This window comes from Triplophysa rosa, linkage group LG4 (genome assembly GCF_024868665.1).
Source record: "Triplophysa rosa linkage group LG4, Trosa_1v2, whole genome shotgun sequence".
In the NCBI taxonomy this organism is placed as follows: domain Eukaryota; kingdom Metazoa; phylum Chordata; class Actinopteri; order Cypriniformes; family Nemacheilidae; genus Triplophysa; species Triplophysa rosa.
The window spans coordinates 22,450,920-22,469,460 of NC_079893.1; the positions used below are offsets into that span (position 1 = coordinate 22,450,920).

At 39.2% G+C, this 18,541-nt stretch overlaps 1 protein-coding gene across 13 annotated transcripts in view; it reads left to right on the top strand.

Moving 5' to 3' along the window:
• Positions 1-18,541, top strand: part of tenm3 (teneurin transmembrane protein 3) — a 308,707-nt gene that overhangs the window by 15,415 nt on the left and 274,751 nt on the right. For 3 of the 13 annotated variants that reach the window (XM_057332727.1, XM_057332731.1, XM_057332732.1), the window contains exon 1: positions 1,802-2,488. The exons of 1 other annotated variant lie outside the window; for it this stretch is intronic. The gene's annotated coding sequence lies outside the window, so the exon portion shown is untranslated. Of the gene's footprint in view, positions 1-1,800; positions 2,489-18,541 lie in introns of those variants that run through there. 9 more of the 13 variants (XM_057332733.1, XM_057332734.1, XM_057332735.1 and 6 more) reach the window with 4 other exon arrangements.

Here is an 18,541-nt window from a genome sequence, read left to right on the forward strand (position 1 = left end):
TAAATATGCTTAAACAATTTGACAAAAATTACACATGTGCTAAATTCACAAAGACATATTGACACAAGGGATGATCAACAGATAATAATAATAGATACATTTAAACTCATTGTATGCTTTATGTACTTCTAGATTCCTTTTGCATATTCAAATAAAACGTACGTATATTTCCTAACATAACCTAATATTTCCTAATATAACACCGTAGTTTGCATTTTTGACAAATAATTTTGACTAATAAATAGCTTAAAAGTGTTTTGTCTATTTTGATGGTTTAATCTAGCCTGAGGGGGGCATTAAAAGCAAATATAACTATGCCTCCCGAAAATCATTTTTGGCCACTACTGTATGTCAGGACTTGCGAGAGTTGACCAGAATGTTAACTATATTGAAAAATAGTCTTTGTAAATGCTCGTGTCGAGTACTGCGAGCCAGTGCGATAACATCAGTTTGTCCTTTAAGGGTCTTTTATTGGGCCCATTTTTAATCTGTCCATTCAAAACTTTGGTACTTGACCAAAAAATCATGAAAATCGATATCCAGTAATAAATGACTGGTGCAGTATTTAATTACAGCACTTCAGTTGCATTACATGTGGTTTAATGACTCATTAAACGTATTAGTTGTTTGTTAATGTGTTGTAATATTCAGTGCATGACATGTTTAGAATGCATTACACACGGCAAACAATACAACGATCTTTTATCCCTCAGAACAATTGCATCATGTACAACACAGGAACTTCAAATGAAACCTTCTGTCGAACTGTGGTCGTCGTGATTTGATTTCTGCAGAGGAAACTTATCCAGTCAACTGCCTCAATGTGCAAAGGCAGAAGGGTCCATCTTGTTCAAAGTTTCAGCATATGCACTGGCTTCAGCCGACACACCACTCCCTTGTACTTTTATTCTGCCGGGTGTCAGCGAAATTAATAATTCATACCATTTACACAGTGACTCTGAAATGAATCCTGAATGAAACTTGAGGAGAACACCTGATTACGTTCATTTAGCTCAGCACATTCAATCCAAGCATATAAAACACTTTGATGGCGACGTGAGAGAACGAATATGCATTTTTAATCCTCACTTTACCTTCTGTTCTGCTACCGGTGTGAACATGCTCTGAACTCGACCAGAAACATTTTCCACAAAACAAAAAAGAAAATTTTGAAGTTGCATAGAACAGTGAGGTTAGGTCGGGTGTTTGTAACCCAAAACCACACTCCAGGTCAAGCCAGGTCAGATACCAAAACTTTCTTAAATTGCATCTGCAGGTGCTTTCACAGTGTCTTCTGCTGTAGTTGCACAAGACTGTAGACATATTTGAACTTCAACAAAGTATGTGGTAGAAGCAGGTGGATCAGGTGAAATGGTATCAGAGGCTCACTTCAGTGCCATTCCAGATTGTGATTTACAACGCTGGTCATGCACTGTTCATTTATCCAGAGGATATGTTTTCTTTTCCCTTTTTACTCTGCGCTGACTTGCGCATCAGAACAATTATTCTCTCCACACATACGTCCTCTTTGATGTTTTCAGTGCACTGAAGGGCAGCTGTGATGCTCTCAGACAGCAGTTGTTCAGAGAGCCTTTTGAAAATATAGGTTAAAGTCATATACTGTATATAGCAAACTTAAACAGATATACAGAGAGAAGGATATTACATTATCTTGTTAGTTCTGTGGCTATAAGTAGTGCGCATCAAACTGATTAAGTGGCGTACTTGTTTCTGCTATGAACATTAACTTATGGCATGGGGAATAACGTTTTAAAGCGCCTGTGAGAATGAGAGCGAGAGCAAACGCAAAGGAGAGCCAACCCCATTAACCGGTTACAATCAGAATCCGAGACATTACAATGACGAGGAGCTGCTGAAAGTCATTCATCAGGGTTCGGCGTTAGGCATGGATGACCCTTCATTTATCACCGATCCAACGCTGGATAAAGACACATAGCGCACTGATTGGACGCAACGGGGGGGGACCGCCGGCGCTTCACATCCACAGCCAAACCAAACCAGAGCTGAGGAAACGCACTCCTTCCCCGCGCGAACGATCCGATTCCGACCTGTCGGTTCACGTGTACTCGCGCAGGTGGACGCGCGAGTTCGCGCTCTCGGCTTCGTCGACGGACGCTCCGCGTGGAAACAGAGGCTTATCGCGTAGCTCCGGACGGTCGCTGCTGATATTCGGCAGATACGCACATGAGCACAGCGAACACCTCAGGCGGTACTCCGTTTGTTTTCCGCATTCGGAGAGGATGTAGAAGCGCGCGTATCTGTCAGCATTTAAGTGACTCTCGGTGAAGAGATCACCGGACTATCGTTTGAAAGGGAGTTGCTGCTGCTTACATCGTGTGAGGAGCACTCGTTTCGTCTTCGGCTGTATCGTTTCTGTGTAAACATCTCTCGGCGGTGTCATTCTCTGAAGTTAGCCATCGTTTGGTGAAGTTTTTCTCAATGGGATGCTGAAACTCATCAACGGCAGGTAAGAGTTCTGATGGCCACGCTTGCACACTTACGACTTTTTAGTCAGGCGAATAAAACATTCTTGGTTTAAATTAAACACGCGACAAATTATATTGGTTCTTCTTTATTCGTTTTATCACTTGATTAATCAAATAGTTTTAGAGTGTAGCTTAAGTCATTTTTATTTTGTATTGTTGTATTTGTATAGTTAAGTGCGCAGGTGAAGCGAGTTATGTAGTAATTATTTCCTTGTACAGGTTGTAATGTTCACGTGCTGAGAATGTAAGCTTCACTACAAAACAGAGCAGAGAGCACAACACACACACCGCCGTTTTATTAACTTCAAGTTCGACGGTAGGCTATATTTAGGCGAATTATTTTTGCCTTAACAATGCAAGCTCGTAGGTAAACATCTCTGTATTTACAGTAATGAAACATGCAGAATAATAACAGTGTATAGCAAAACGCCATTAGATCAAATAAAACGAAAAAACATATTAAACAACAACAAAAAAAGAGAGGCTTTCGGTCTACGGCACCCGTGCACGTATAAAAGATAAAAGAAACACTTTCATTTTAACAGAAGCCTTACAAAATAGAATAAAAATGCTTTTATTATTTAACTTGTGTGCCTGGTGCCGTTTTGTGAGCAATGCATGACAGGATTAAAATCTCCATATTACTATAGTAAAGTAGTTGCATTGTTATTGTTTCAGTAAATCAAACGTGCTGCTCAGGTTTGTCGTTGAAGTTTGTGTCACCGCTTTATCTGAAGATAACTGTGGAGCTTTAACTACATTCACAGTTTGTCAGGAATTTTGTAAATGTTAATGTGACCTTTTTAGTCGTGTTTGCTTAATTATTGTTTTTTAATACCTGTGAATAAATGCTTACAAAATATTTAGAATAATTATAACGTTAATGCATGCTATAGATAACTGATAAAGTTTTCACCAATTACTACTTTTTTATAAACTCAAAATGTTAGAATGTGTTTTGGAAAGTTTGGTGGCATAAAATTCGCAGAACACTTTTTTAAATTGATCTGTGTGTAGCCTACATGTCTGAGTCGTCTCCTCTTCTCAACTTTTCCCTTTGTTTTAGTGACAGAAATGTATGCTTTATGTATATGCTTATTACTTATTTAGGGTGATTCATGCATTTAGTTTCATGCAAGTGTTGCTTTTGTGATTTCAGTGTCTTTGAGTCGGTCACACCGATGTGAAGAGAATTCAAACCTTTAACGCACAAACCTTTAACGCACAAGTCTAGAATACCCAAACACTAATATTATGTTACATAAAAGCAACACTCAAGTGAGTAAAAAGCCATCGGTTCCATTTAACTTATGAACACATACCTGAAGGTTGTGTGTCGACAGATTAAGAAGCAGCGACCCTGTGTGTGAACGCACATGCACACACATACGCACACTGGAAACGGTGTAGAAGGGAGCATGGAACCGAGGTATCACCATGTACTGTAATTGCACTGAAAGCCGATACTCGCGATAGTGATTGGTGAAAGATCCCTGGCCCATCCTAAATGGTCCTTTGTTTAAATGTGAATGTACAGTATCTCACCCACTGAAGTCTGTGAGTGAACATACAGTAGCCTCCCGGTAAATCACGGCTGGCTTTATAAATTTAAGCATTTTTATATTCACTTGAAATATTTCTGGACTTTTTTGGTCTCACGCTTGTTTCGACCGCTTTAGGCCTTCTACTGAAGGAGCTGCTTATTTTTTGTGATGGTATTTTTTTCCCTCTGACCTTCACTTCCTCAGATTTTTCTTTAAGGTCAAACAATTTAGTAAGGTTGCTTTGATGTTTTAATGTGTGGCAAACTCAAATAGTTACACTTTTACTTAGTTTGTACATGCAAGATGTCCCCAACACAAATATCTATTACTTGAAGCAAATTCATGCATGTGCATATGACTGCATTACGTTCTTTATGCTTGACACGGAAACACATTGAAATGACACGTTTGAAAATATATTTGTGACCCTGGACAACAAAACCAGTCTTATGGGTCAATTTTTCGAAATTGAGATTTTTACATAATCTGAAATCTGAATAAATAAACTTTCTATAGATATATGAGTTGTTAAAATAGGACAATATCTGGCTGAGATACAACCGTTTAAAACTCAGGAATCTGAGTTCATCAAAATATTCAATCAAAATATTGAGAAAATTGCCTTTGAAGTTGTTAATCAGGGGCACTGTGGCAGACCATCCACTCACAAAAATAAAGTTTTTATATATTTAAGGTAGGAAATTTACAAAATATCTTCATGGAACATGATCTTTACTTAATANAAATAAACTTTCTATAGATATATGAGTTGTTAGAATAGGACAATATCTGGCTGAGATACAACCGTTTAAATCTCAGGAATCTGAGAGTGCAAAAAAATCAAAATACTGAGAAAATTGCCTTTGAAGTTGTTAATCAGGGGCACTGTGGCAGACCATCCACTCACAAAAATAAAGTTTTTATATATTTAAGGTAGGAAATTTACAAAATATCTTCATGGAACATGATCTTTACTTAATATCCTAATGATTTTTGGCATAAAAGAAAAATCGATAATTTTGACACACAATGTATTTTTGTCTTTTACAAAAAATGTTCCCGTGCTACTTAAGACTGGTTTTGTGATCCAGGGTCACATTTCTGTTGTAACACATTATGGGATGAATATAATCCAAGCAAAGGATTTGTGCGTGTGTAGGTGCCGAGCTTCAAGCGAACTCTGATTAATCTGAGGTGTAGTCGTAATCAATTTTTGATGTTGCCTTGAACTTGGCCTTCATTCAGTCGAGAGGCGGGGAGGGCGGGAACAAATGGACAACAAAAAAGAAACTTAAACTGATTTTATTATTTCGCATTAAAGTTGGAGTGATTGATAGGAGCACTTTCAAAATCTGAAGTGTCATTTATATCATGACTGAAACAGCTTTTTTTAAAGACCCCATGACAGGCCACAGTGTGTGGGGGGGACGGAGAGCGTGCATGCATGTTTGATCTCACATCAAATAAAGAAGCAAGTGGCTGCCATTTGTTACAGTAATGATGTTAATATTGTCACATATAGTGGCCCTCTTTCCCTCATAAAGGCCAGTACAGATGTTATTGGCTGGGGGTTGTCATGGTAATGGGATTCTCAGAGGGGGATTGATTGACAGAACCTGTCCAGAGTGGCCAGATGTTTTACGATCTCCTTGTTGCTTCTGCTTTCACACCTGTTTAAAACTCCGAATACATATCATTTCATTATTCAAAGGCCAATTAGTCTGTCTTTGTTTTAATCATTCCCTGTCAATGGGAGGCATGGCAGCTAATTGGAAAAACATTTTTTCCCTGTAATTTTATTTTCAGCAATAACACTCTAACATGATTAATAATCGTCTGGAGTGAAATGAGTGGGAACAGGTAAATGGGCATTGCTGTTTTTATATTGATTTGTGTGTGGGGGTAGACGGGGATGACATGTTTTCATTTGCGTTAGACTGGACGTATGGAGGAAAGATGGGCTTATTATTCGACTATTTGTATTTTCAAACTTCCGGATGGTAAGAGGTGATTCTTGTTAAATGTACTGTGTGAACAATCGGGAGCCAGCATTGCATAGCTTATAGAGGGTTGGAATGGCGTGTAACATTTGGAGCAGGCTCATTGCTGCCCAGCCGTGCTTAAAGGGGGAGACACTGGTGTTTTTGCCGGCAACCCAACACCAGCTCAAAGCTCGCTGACTTGAGTGCACATGCCAAGCGTTAGCCTTGGAACCACCAGGCCTCGTGTCTCCCAAAGCTTCCATTCTTAAGTAAATGCGACATGTAGGTGCGTCACAAATAATGTTTGCGACCTCGTGAATCGATGAGATGTTATGTCAGACCTATCCAAGGCATAATTAAAACAACACAAGCTAAAGCGGACGGCTCAAATGTATTGATGCGCTACTGTTGTTGTGCCACTTAATTGCCACTTTGAGAGACGCACTTTCACTCGTCCGTTACAAGTCAAAGCGTGCTAATATTTTGGGGAAGAAAGCTATTGTCTGTGTTTAAGACCCATCCCCTTGACCTGGACTCTTTAATGCAAAGCCTTTTCTTTCAAGTCTGTCACTCTGATTTATGCTCAACTCTTGAATGCATTGAAAACGGGGAGAATACTTCAAATAGGATTATGCGTGCACACGCACACTCGCACATGCTTGTGCTCTTGTAGGAATCCAGTCTTTAGAGACGCAAATGTTGTAAACCGTGTTTATATAGTAAAATAGATCGGTAACTGTTTAATAATGTTGTTACAGAGAGAAAGTTCACGGAAACCGCCAAATGCTAAGCCGCTTGTCAGACCTCTGTACCGGACAACGTTTGCCTGTTTTCCTCTAACATCCTCTTTTGAGAGCCTTTACAGTGAAATGCCTGCATACTGTTAAATAGATGGCGGCGGTTGCTTGCATACGCGGGGAATTTAGGGAAAGTGGCATGGGTACCGGAAACAAGAAAAGCTGTAGCTTTTTGTTTCTAAGAGGCTACAAGTTCAGTCATTGTGTTTGTTTCAGAACAGTCGGAGAATCCATTTATAAACATTCCGTTGGGTTTTGTGTCTGCGCGTCCATAATTGTACTTGACTAATCGGTTTCTTTTTTGGAGGGATTCGCACACGGCCTCCCAGAAATTCTGCTTCTCCCTTCTTTCATAGCGAAGAGTGGCGAATGACCTCTCCCTGTGAGCCGCTATGAAAAATTCATGATCTCCTCCTCCTTCAAGCCATTATGTCAACATCTAAAAATACTTTATTTCACACTGGCGCCTCTGCGATGGTCAATGATAAACAAACCGCTAAATTCGCCATCTCAGGCTGGAGACACTTTTTCGTAAAAATTTCCAGTTGCATCAAAGTTGGACAGATCTGTTGTGTTACATGCAAGCGTATGTCTTTTTGGTGAAATATTCAGCGCGACCAATGCGGAAGACAAAGATTGTGTGAATTCTGTCGAGTGTGAAACAGGGAAACAACCGGCAGCTTTTAAGTTGGCTCCACCTCCAACCTTAAATCTGTTGTTGTTGTTTTGTCTTTTATCCAACGGTATATTTGCCAAGTTGTGACAAATTTGATCACGTTTATATTTTCATCACATTTTTCAACAGTTATTTTACAAGAGGGGTTTGTGTTACACTGTGCTATAGGGTTTGCTGGTGGCTATCGCACAGTGTACAGAGTGTCTTCTGCCAACTGTCAAATCGTATGTGCCAAACAAATAGACTAGAAGAATGAGCAGTCAGTGGTAGCTGATTTATTTAAGAATTTTGAATGGGATTTTAGTCTTTATTTTATTAGAATATAATAATGGCACAGGACATACTTGGCCCCCGGCGTGAGCCCCCATGAACAGCTCATCTATATTGTGAGGTCACATGCTTCCCATAGCGCTGCTGATGTCTCTGTTTTAATGTCTGTGTACTTCATTTAGCATTTATGTATTTCAGTTGCAGGCACAGTTGTGCTGTAGATGTTTCCATGCGTCTTTTCTGTAGGGTCGACCTGCAAATGGCACAGTTAATTGTGCATTAAATAACTTGGACAGGAAGTACAATATTTAGTGTTTTTTCTTTATTATTGCAGCTTTTTCTTGGATTCTTTTGGATTGTTGTAAATGTTACAGTGTTTTAACTTGACCAAATGTGAAACAAAGTGTGCAGCAGTCTCCTTTGCTTATAAGCATCACGGACCTACCTGGCTGTCCTCCGCAGAACGCTGAGTTTCCATTGGCTGATGGGAAACTCGCTCTGAGACGCATTTATAGGGTAGGACAGGTCAGTCGTCTTTGTGACCAAACCTTACGACACACCAGTATGCTGTTCCTTATGCCCTCACTGCTGGCAACATGAGGATTTCCCTTCCCAGCATTCAGTAGTTCTTCAATGACCTCTTTAAACTTTGATTCATTGGACTCTGGAGACAGGTACAGTTTGCACATTTTTGTCGTTTTTCGTGCTTGTACTACATCTGTAAGTAAATATGTTGTAGTGTACGTTCAGATGAAGTGTAGCGTACAGGTGAGTGTTTACAAGTGTACTGTTTAGCATACTTTAATTGCTCTGGATTTTTATTTTTTTGCTGAGTGATAATTTTCCAGTTAAGGAATTATATTGAATAGAAGAGAAAATATATTTGGGCAAATGGTCGTAGTTCACCAAGTGCCAGATGCTCTCATATTTCATGCTTCATTTTTTTTATTTTCCTGTGTGTCATTTTGTCGAGCATCCATATTTTATGAGTGAATAAAATGGAGGCTGCTGTTTGCGAGAGTGTTTGAGGAAGGGATGTCGACATGAGTCCCTGTGGCGGAAGAAGGGTTCACACGTAGGTCTTTCTAGTTCTCTGTGAGCCCATCAGCCCTTTCCCTTTTGTCACCGAGCCTCCCGCAACTCCTTTTGGCTTTCTTGGACAGGATTCAGAATTCCTGCGGGTGCAGCTTTGTGACCAGCGGGCGAGCTCTGCGTAACCTTTTGAGTCCAGCTGCAGCGTTCCTCGGCAGATATGTTCATTAGGCGGAGGAGAGAAGCTTTTGTCTCCCTCTGACAGTGGAGACCGTAAGTGCACGCTATTGTGAGGCATCATTTGTATAACTGTCATCGTGCGTGATGTTACAGCTGCTCAGGTGGAGAGGTTGTGCCCATTTCCAGCGCCATTCTTTTGTTTTTCTTCGTAAGCGTCTGCAATTTGTTTGGGTTAAATTACAACGAATCGTTAAAAAGCAGTCCTCGCTCACTTTCTTTACCTCTCTCTCTTTTCTCCCTTGAGCGGTAGTGTTTCTTTTGTAAACGCTGAAGAAATTTGTCTTGTGACTTGTCGTCTGAAAGTGCACGGTGCACCGTCATTTACCACATCATTTATTAGCCTTCCTGTGTTTTTTGGGGAGAGTTGGTTCTAGAAATTGAGACAGAACAGTCCTCTTGATGGCTTTCTTTGGACTAGGATCATGGAGGCAGAAGGGCTGGGAGGAGGGATTCGTCTTTCTAATGGCCGTGATGAAAATTTTCGCCACCATAATTTATGTTTCAACGTAACTTTATGAGCACTTACTTTTGGAATGCAGTTAACCCCCTTTTCCTATTAGTTTCAGCTTAACAGGAAGGCCCACTAAATATTGCTTTAAATACCATAGGAAAACCACCAAATTACAAAATTATATTTTCCTTAAGTGAAGAGATAATCGGGCCGTCATATATAATTCATGCAAAATGATTTGTGCCAAAAAAGGTGTTGGAATTTATGTGCAGAACATGAAAGGTTCGCTGCCTGCACTGTATGGTACAAAACATGGCAGGTAGCATCTCCGGCCAATCAGCTCCTTCACTCCTCCGAGAGAGAGAGAGAGAGAGAGAGAGAGAGATAGCAGGAGGGGGTGAGAGACACATGAAAGACATAATGAAGGTTAGTGAAATGGAGAGCAATACATCTTGAGCCTTGAGCTCGCTACTTGTTAAAGCGACAGGGCCTAACCAGAAAGGAATTTGCTTGATGGATGAATTTTACCCTTCTAATGGATACAAGCACTTGAAAAATGAAAACATCGATCCGTTCCCCAAGATTTTCCATCCCTCTAATGAGAATGGGTGTTACGAAAGATTTGGAGAGGGGACGGCGTCGTGCGGAAGATTCGCAGCACATGAGTCTCGGGTTTCAGTCACAGCTGAACTGCCGCTTCCTCCGTTGTATATATAACCGGAGAAAAAGAGAACCCTCGATTAATCTCTGTTGATGTGCAAATTCAAAACGGGTTTGAGAGTTCCTCTGTCATCTCGCTGGTGCTTTTTTCTTGAACCCCTTTAGCCCCCATTTAAAGCAAAAACAAAAATATATTTGGGTGCTTGTTGCTATGGACACAGGTTTATTCACGTTAGGAAAAGATGCGCTGCGTCCAAAATCGTCTACATCCATACTATATAGTTTGCGAAAATGAGTTTGAGTCATGAATAGTATGTCCGAAATCTCAGTATGCAAAAGACGGTAGGCGAGAAATACCCGGATGGTTTACTACTTCGGTCGAGATTCGTGAGTGTGGATCGGATGGTCACTTCTCTATCCCATGATGCCACGGGAGCTGAGCAACGGTCAAATTTCAAAAACTTTAAGGCGGTCGTCCGTTTTTAATGTAAACTGCCAATAAATGAATTTCTCGTGACTAAATTGTGTTTTTATCATGAAACTAATGAATGTATTGTGCGTAGTCATGTTAGTAATATAAAAGAAGTTTATCAACTTTTAACAAAGAGGGAAAAGTGTGCTTTAGTTTAAGATAATGGCTGTGTATTCTATCAAATTCACTGTATTTTAACACCTCTACCATGTACCTTAATAATATTCTGTAACTTTTCCCAAAAGATAAATATTTAAATCTAATTTAATCTCATTTCTAATTGTCATGTTAATCATTTTATTTAATTATTGGACCTGGTTCATTATGATATTGCAATTAAAGTTTGTTTGTTTAATGGTTTACTTATGTTTTATCTATTTACCTATTTAAAAAATACAGTTTTTATATCAAATTTGTAAAACAAATCTGTTTGTACTGTTTCTGGTCTAAAATCTCCGGATACAAAACCAGACTAGGCTAGAGAATAAACATTAATTACAAAAAGCATTTGGACACTCAAGGCTCTAAAAAAGTATTGATGTCTTTGTGCCATATTTAATTGGGATTAGGCACGAGTACTCGAACGCGACAGCGACGATTGATGGTGAAAACGATGATCGTTTGGGTCTATAAATACATTTTTTAATTATTTTCTTTCTTTCTGATTGGTTATGCTGGCATTTCGGGTTGGCCTAGATATTTGATTGTTGCGTTGCGAGAGTTTGCGGTCCAGAGTAGTGCTGTAGTACTCGAGTCCGGACTCGAGATGTTTTTTTATGATCTTGGACTTGTCTTGGACTCGTTGGTATTTGCACTCGGACTTGTCTCGGACTTGATCATTGGTCTCGACCGAGTCCAGATATATATATATATAATTTTTTTTTTTTCTCCTTCAAAACAAAACATTGATAGAGCATGCTTCTTGTGATCCGAAAACTGTTGCCGACTCTCGACTCAAGAACGAGAGCCGCGCATGTTCATAAGTTCTCTCTTCACACAGCAGTTCAGTTCAGTATGTGCTGTTGATGTAACTAAATAACTCCGGTATATTGGTTCAAGTCCTCGGGACTGTCATGCACGCCAGAAAGTGAAGAACTGAATTAATTTGTGGGTAATATTAAGTGTTTACGGGAGACTCTAAACGCGAACAATTCAGGTGAAATGGTTCGACCGGTTCACTTAAAAGAATGAACCGGTTCAAATGAACGATTCGTCCGTGGCGCGAACTGAACAGCATCAATCATTCATCAGGCACGATGTCAGCGAGCAGTGGCATAATAACATTTGTTTTTTCAAACCATAAAGAATTTATCGACAGTGCGCTTAAAAGGAAACTTTTTGCAACAAAACTTTCTCTGAAACCTGTGGGACAACATCCAATTTTGTAAGAAACGTGCAAAGGCCTCACAAAGAGAGGTAAGTGAATGCCATGTTTCAGAGTTAGCATTGCATTTGAATATTTTTAGAAAGTAGTTACGAGTTTAGAAAGTAGGGCTTCAAGATAAGATTGATCGTAGTTTTATTGTCATTTCAATATGAACATGTTATTTAAGTATGGGCACCGAAACGTGCTTTTAAACGAGCCGTGGGGCCTCTGCTCTTTCTCGCAGCTCCTCTATCGAATGCGCACGGGCAGACGCACACACACACACACACACAAAGGTGTTAAAAAGTTCCTTAAAAAAGTGGGGGGGTTGGTTACTTTGGGGGACACTAAGTCATAAGTTCAAGAATGGGAACATATTCAAGTGTTTGCTGGTTATTTGTTACATTTTCTATTGGCAGAATAGGATTGTTACACTTCAATAAAAAATTTGAAGTTACAGTTTGGCTTTGTGACTTTAGTGCTATACCTAAAGTAAATAAAATTACCTTATTTTAAGGTAAAATAAAATTGTCTTTTTGATCATTACCAATAATGAAAATGGAAGATATGCTGTCTCTTGCATAACAAAAATTCTCAATAGTTAAGTATGTGGTCTTGTAGTCATGATTTTTTTTCTGTCTCTGTCTTGACTGTCTCAATTGGACTCGGTCTTGACTTGGACTCGAACCTCTTTGGACTTAGACTTTTCTTGGACTCGACAACGGTGGACTTGACTATAGCCCTACGGAGCACAGAAGGGCATATTGAAAGCGCACAGCGATTCTTGGTTTCACTTTGATGAACCTGACAAAAATACAGTCAAGTGCAAAATGTATGGCGCCAAGCAGCATACAAAACATACAAATCTACTACAAGTTTGATCCGTTATCATCTTACATCTTACACGCGAGCGGCGCGATGCAACATGGCGAAAGCAAAAAGAAACTGGACGTTTGTTGTGTCTCTTTGCGCTGCATCCAGTGGGCACAGAATTTCTGTTTATAATGGCTTAGTGTTGTATTCGCGGGCGAGCGTTTTCAATCCATTCCCATGGAAGCTGAGCTCGCATTGCGCTCGCGGAGCAAAGCGAGCGTCACGTGAACGCTCGCTGAAGTTCATAAGAATGGATTAAAAACGCTCACCCCGCTCCGCACCAGTATATTTGGAAACAAAATGTCAGGTGAGACCACTACTATCAGACAGACATGTCAGACGAGCATAAGAGACTTTACCGTCAGACACTGACAGACAGAAATGTGACAGGGCAGAGATGACGTTTCGTCTCACGCTGATATTTCTTTTAAATGTTTACTTTATTTTCAAAAACATTGATAGTGAATTTTTAATAATCTAACAGTGTCTATTTAATTATTTACTCAATCTTATAGTTTTATTAACATAAATTTTCGTATCAGTGTTGTAGTTAAAATCTTTTCATTGTCACCATGGTATGGGGGGCACGCCCCACCCCCTCTAATGCCCCACCCCCAATTAATTGAGTACTCGTTTTTCAAACCTGTCCAGTACTCAAAATGAAATATGATCAAAAATGCCCATCCCTAAAAAAAATTCCCCATAATGCAATAAATCCATAACATTTTTTTTTCAAAATGCAATAAATACATTGAATCGATATAAAATTTATTTTTCATATTGAAACTGTTAAAAATGTGAGTTGATCCACATATGACAGCCTAATACAATACTAATCTTACATACAGGCACTGGACTAAAATACATTCAATACTGATTTTGGCGGAAACTCATATTTTTAAAAAATGGCGTTTATCGCGTTTTGGAACCAAACTCTTCAGATGTTCTTAATTATTGTTCAAAATTGAGTTCAACGAATTTTGACACTTTCTGATTGGTAAACTTTGTAGAACTTGGCCACAGTCAATGTAAAAAAAAAAAAAAAGAGTATAGGACATCTGTTTGAACATGTCAGGAAATGACTTTATAAATCCATTAAAAATCACCTTGACACCAGCTATTAAAAAAAAAGACTCTGGAAAGTGAAGTTTGGAACAAGGTCTAGCTCTTGGTTTGATGTGTTCTATTTAACACATTTATTTGTCTATTTTTATTCTTCTATCTATTTATTCATTTTTTTGCATTTTAAGTGTAAGAAATTTTTCAAATGCTTTTTGTACTTAAACATTCTTTATATATAATACAACTATATGCATTTATGTATGTACAGTATGTATATTAAAATGTTATTATATATAAGGAATGTTTATTCAAGATGCAGAACTTCCAAAACCAACTTCACTTTGTTGAGTTTTGCTTTAGTTAGTTTCAGTAAGTGAACTGCACTTTAGCAATTCCCTCTTCTGCCAGTCATTCTATTACTTGAAATGTAAACAAGCAAAAAGAAATCTAAATCCTTTTCTTCACAATGTCTTGATATATTTACTCTGTCTTCTGCGGATGTGTTCATTGTGCGAGTTTGATTGCTAATCCTCATGTCAAACATCAGAGAGCGTATCTGAGTGACAGCTTACAGTTTGGCGGTTCACATTAGAACTCCGCCACACCTAGTTCTTCATTCATCTTGTTTTTTCTTTCTTCACTCTACATTGCTTTCTCTGCCAATGACACCCTGACATTCTGTATTACCGGCACACGTTTCCAAAGCGCTGCATTCTCACCTGCCCTGATCGGGCTGCGATTGGCAGCAGTCTCCGAACAGACGGGGTGAGAGCGTAAGGGCACGATGATGATGGCGAGGGTGGAGAGACGTGAGATCCAGAGATCATTGGGTGTGTGAGCATGCCGGGCTGAATGTCACACACCTCGCCCCCTCCACACACGTTCACTGGGTGCTCTCATGGCACAATGTTAATTAATCTGTAGCTTCCAACCAGACGGGCCCTGCTCACGCAGCCAGCTGGGAGATGGTTCAGACCGAGCATGCTCTTTCTCTCTGATGGCTCACTCCGCTGGCACTGTCTGCCAGGTTACATCAGGTGTGAGTGGGTGTGAGTGCCACACGTGTGTGTGTGTAAAGGAAGAATAGAATATAAAAGAATGTGGAAAGTATAAATTCTTTAAAGTAAACTTAGATTTTTTTATATTTTTTTTTTTATATTTTTTATTATATTCCATCCTAATATGAAAAGAAAATTAAAAGTAATTGTAGGTTTGTTTAAGCATTTTAACCAACACAGCAACATTGACTAATGTTCACAAAATCGGTTCAAAAACAGGTTGTCATTTAATGATTCTTGTGTGACACATTTCAGTTTTAAGAACTAAATTCAAACTTTAGATCTAAGAGATTGCTTCAGTGTTCATTTTATCTTTCCAACTTCAGTCACAAACATCATCTCTTGTTATGTTGCATCTAGGGAAATATCTGCGTCAACATTTGATGTTAATCAAAATCAAGACTTTGAACATGTTGTTTATGGTCATGTACAATCACTGTAACAGCCTCACATGGCTTATTCGTTTTTTAAAGGTCTAGTTTATGAAATTTAGCAGCATCTAGTGGTGAGGTTGTGTCTTGCAACCACCGGGTCACTCCACCCCTCCCTTTTGAAGCACTACGGTGGCTGACACAGAACTATGATGTCGTAATATTTTTGTTTTTTTTCCGAAGGAGATGACATATTTACGAAACGCTCTGCAGAGTAGTTTGTCTGTTTAACTCTTCATTATGTAAGGTCTTTATACACCTCTGACGACGACATAGTTATGTATATTATATTGCATTTCTGTCAATAGATCCTCCAAAAAAATACACATTGGACCTTTAAAAGCTACAAAATAGCAATTTAATAAAATATTATTAATATAACTAATATTAACTAAATAGTTACATTTATAATAACTATAATAAACAAATAATTTGCCAAGAAATATTGTTCATTAGTTTCCTTGTTGCTAAGCAACTTGGTACATTATTTTTGCATTCACACAGTCAATGGTCTGAATATCTTTTTTCCAATACTGCTCATCCAATCAGAATTAGATCTTCTTTATAATGAACACTTTACTGCTGTTTAGTGCAACCTCAATCAAATTATGCTACTTTAATCTTGCCTTAGTTTGGCAATTCCTAGACATCTCTGTGCAACAAAGTAGCACACGTCCTAAAGAACCCGAGAAGGTGTTGGACTTGACGCTTGTGCTCTCATCACCATCCACCCATAACCTATCAGTAAAGAAGAGATAATTTGATCTGCGGGGCTCAGTGACTCCTCGGCGCACTCCTCTGTCATTAATGGCCGAGTCCCAGAGGAGCGAGGAGTGAAGGACAATGGGTACTACAGTGAGGCTTGCGACACATTTGCATGGCACTAAGTGCATCTCAATGTAATTAAGATGGACAGCAGTTAAATGAGAGTGGCAAGCATGAGATGTACATTAGACTTCAGTTAGATTCTCTACTTATCCAGCTAAAGTCTTAAAAAAATTCAACTGGATAGTATAGTGCAGTGGTTCTCAAACTTTTTCGTTGTAAGGCTCCCTTTGTGTAGAGTGCATCGCTTTGCGGCCCCCCAAATAAATACGTATAATCTTAAACTTATAATTAAAATTAAGGCAAAAAATATTTATTTATACAGTCTGGGAGCATCAGTTATTTTGGCTAGTGATTTTATTTTCCTATTATGTTATTGCATAACATATACGATCTTTTTCTTTATTTTATAAAATTCCACAAAATCTGTGGTCCCCCTGGAACCATCTTGGGGCCCCCGGTTTGAGAACCGCTGGTATATAGTGACAAAGCTTCTTATAACATCCAAGAGAAAACAAACTGCATGCTTAATGCTCACAAGTTCCTATTTTTAAGAAACTAAGTGGAGTTCTCTGTTATATTAATTTTGTATATTACAGTATCAAATTGAAGTTCATGTTGTAATGTCTGATTTTTAATTGTAGTGTCTTGGCAAATCTGAGTACAGTTGTAAGACACTTTTGAGACCTGAAACTCTAGTAGAGAGACATTTGAGATTTCTGAGATCTTTGTCTCATGAGAAAATCTGAGAGACTGGATAATCCATCAAAAGTCTCCATTTACTCTCCATTTATTCCCATCGCTGTCTAGGAGAACAATTGAGAAATCACACATTTCATTTGTGATTTTTCACGCTAACCTCTGAGCACGACTTACCTGAAAGCTTTTCCATGACTCGAGCACCCCAATCCCTCGGTTCCCGATGAGTGTTTTGGCACAGTGTACCGCCACAAGAAACATTTGCAGGCATTGTTACTTTATCACCAGTTGCCAATTGTTGTCTTGCTTGTTAACCAGATGTTGATCGCAGCACCTGCGTTGAGGGCGTTTATACTTTACACTTAGCATGCGTTATTGAAGCACTTTTTAGACACCCACTAGTGGTTTAGGTGACTGTGCCATGTGCTAGGAAACGTGGCTTCACAGAGATTCTAAGTGAAGAGCTTTCAACAGCCTTTCATCATTCCTGCCCCTCCCGTGAGCTCGACCGGTTTTCCTCAGAGCGCCCGATCCCCGAAATGGAGTCTTCCCCCCCCCTCACTTATCTTCTGCATCTCTCGCTGTTGGCATGGCGACGGCATGCAAGCTACAGGTGTCCGTGCTTGCCAGAGTAATGGTGGAAATGGGCTCTTGTACTCAACAAGAGAAAATAGCCACTTTACCAAACAAGACTGATTTTCAGACAAAAAATGCATCTGAAAAAGCCCGGCTGGAGGTCTAGAGGTAATATTTGCCTTTTTGCTCTGTTTTACTTGTACTTGTGTCTATAATAGTAAAAAAAAGAGTTTTATCATTAAGAAACCAGTCACATGGCACAGTTAAATCAGCATCTTATAACTATTAGTACACATCTTATTGTTTAATTTGAAACGCAACAATCATCCTCTGTCTTTTATGCTCTTTCACAATGAATTGAGACGCTCCTTTGGTTAAAAACAAAAGCAGCATGCTATGATATATGTTGTTGTCTGTTGTTCAGCGGCAGAGTCCCTCAGCGCTTTAAAATAGTGTTGACATCAACATTTCTGCATTTATTCTCAATTTAGGGTTTTTCCTCCCTTCCCCATGCTGTTCTCCCAAGTGGGCACGTTGACATTTTGAACAAAATCAGGCCTGACACTCAGGCTTCTACAGTAGTAATTAAAGGGAGGGTTTGTCATATCAGCATTCTTTTTCAGTCCTAAAAGAGTCCCCACTTATGCTAATCTGTGGAAGCAAGACTTACGAGGTACACTGCGATAAATCTGTTGACGTCTTGCTTTGTTTAAGTGTTGTCTGTAGCCAGTCAGTTTAGGCTTGTTCTTGCTTTTTTCTTAAGACAACTTTCCCGGTCTAACCTAAATACAGAAGTTCTGTTTTGAAGTCCACTGAGCTGTTTGAGGCTATCTGTCTACAGTAGCAGCTGCTGGCAACATCCTAACAGTTAGCGAACCAAAAAATGCTGATGTATAATTTAGACAGATTGTGGAATCTAGGAAGGAAAGATAAGGGTAGTTCACTCCAAAATTAAAAATCTTTCACCATTTACTCACTCTCATGTCATTCCAAACCTGCATGACTTTCATTCTTTGCAGA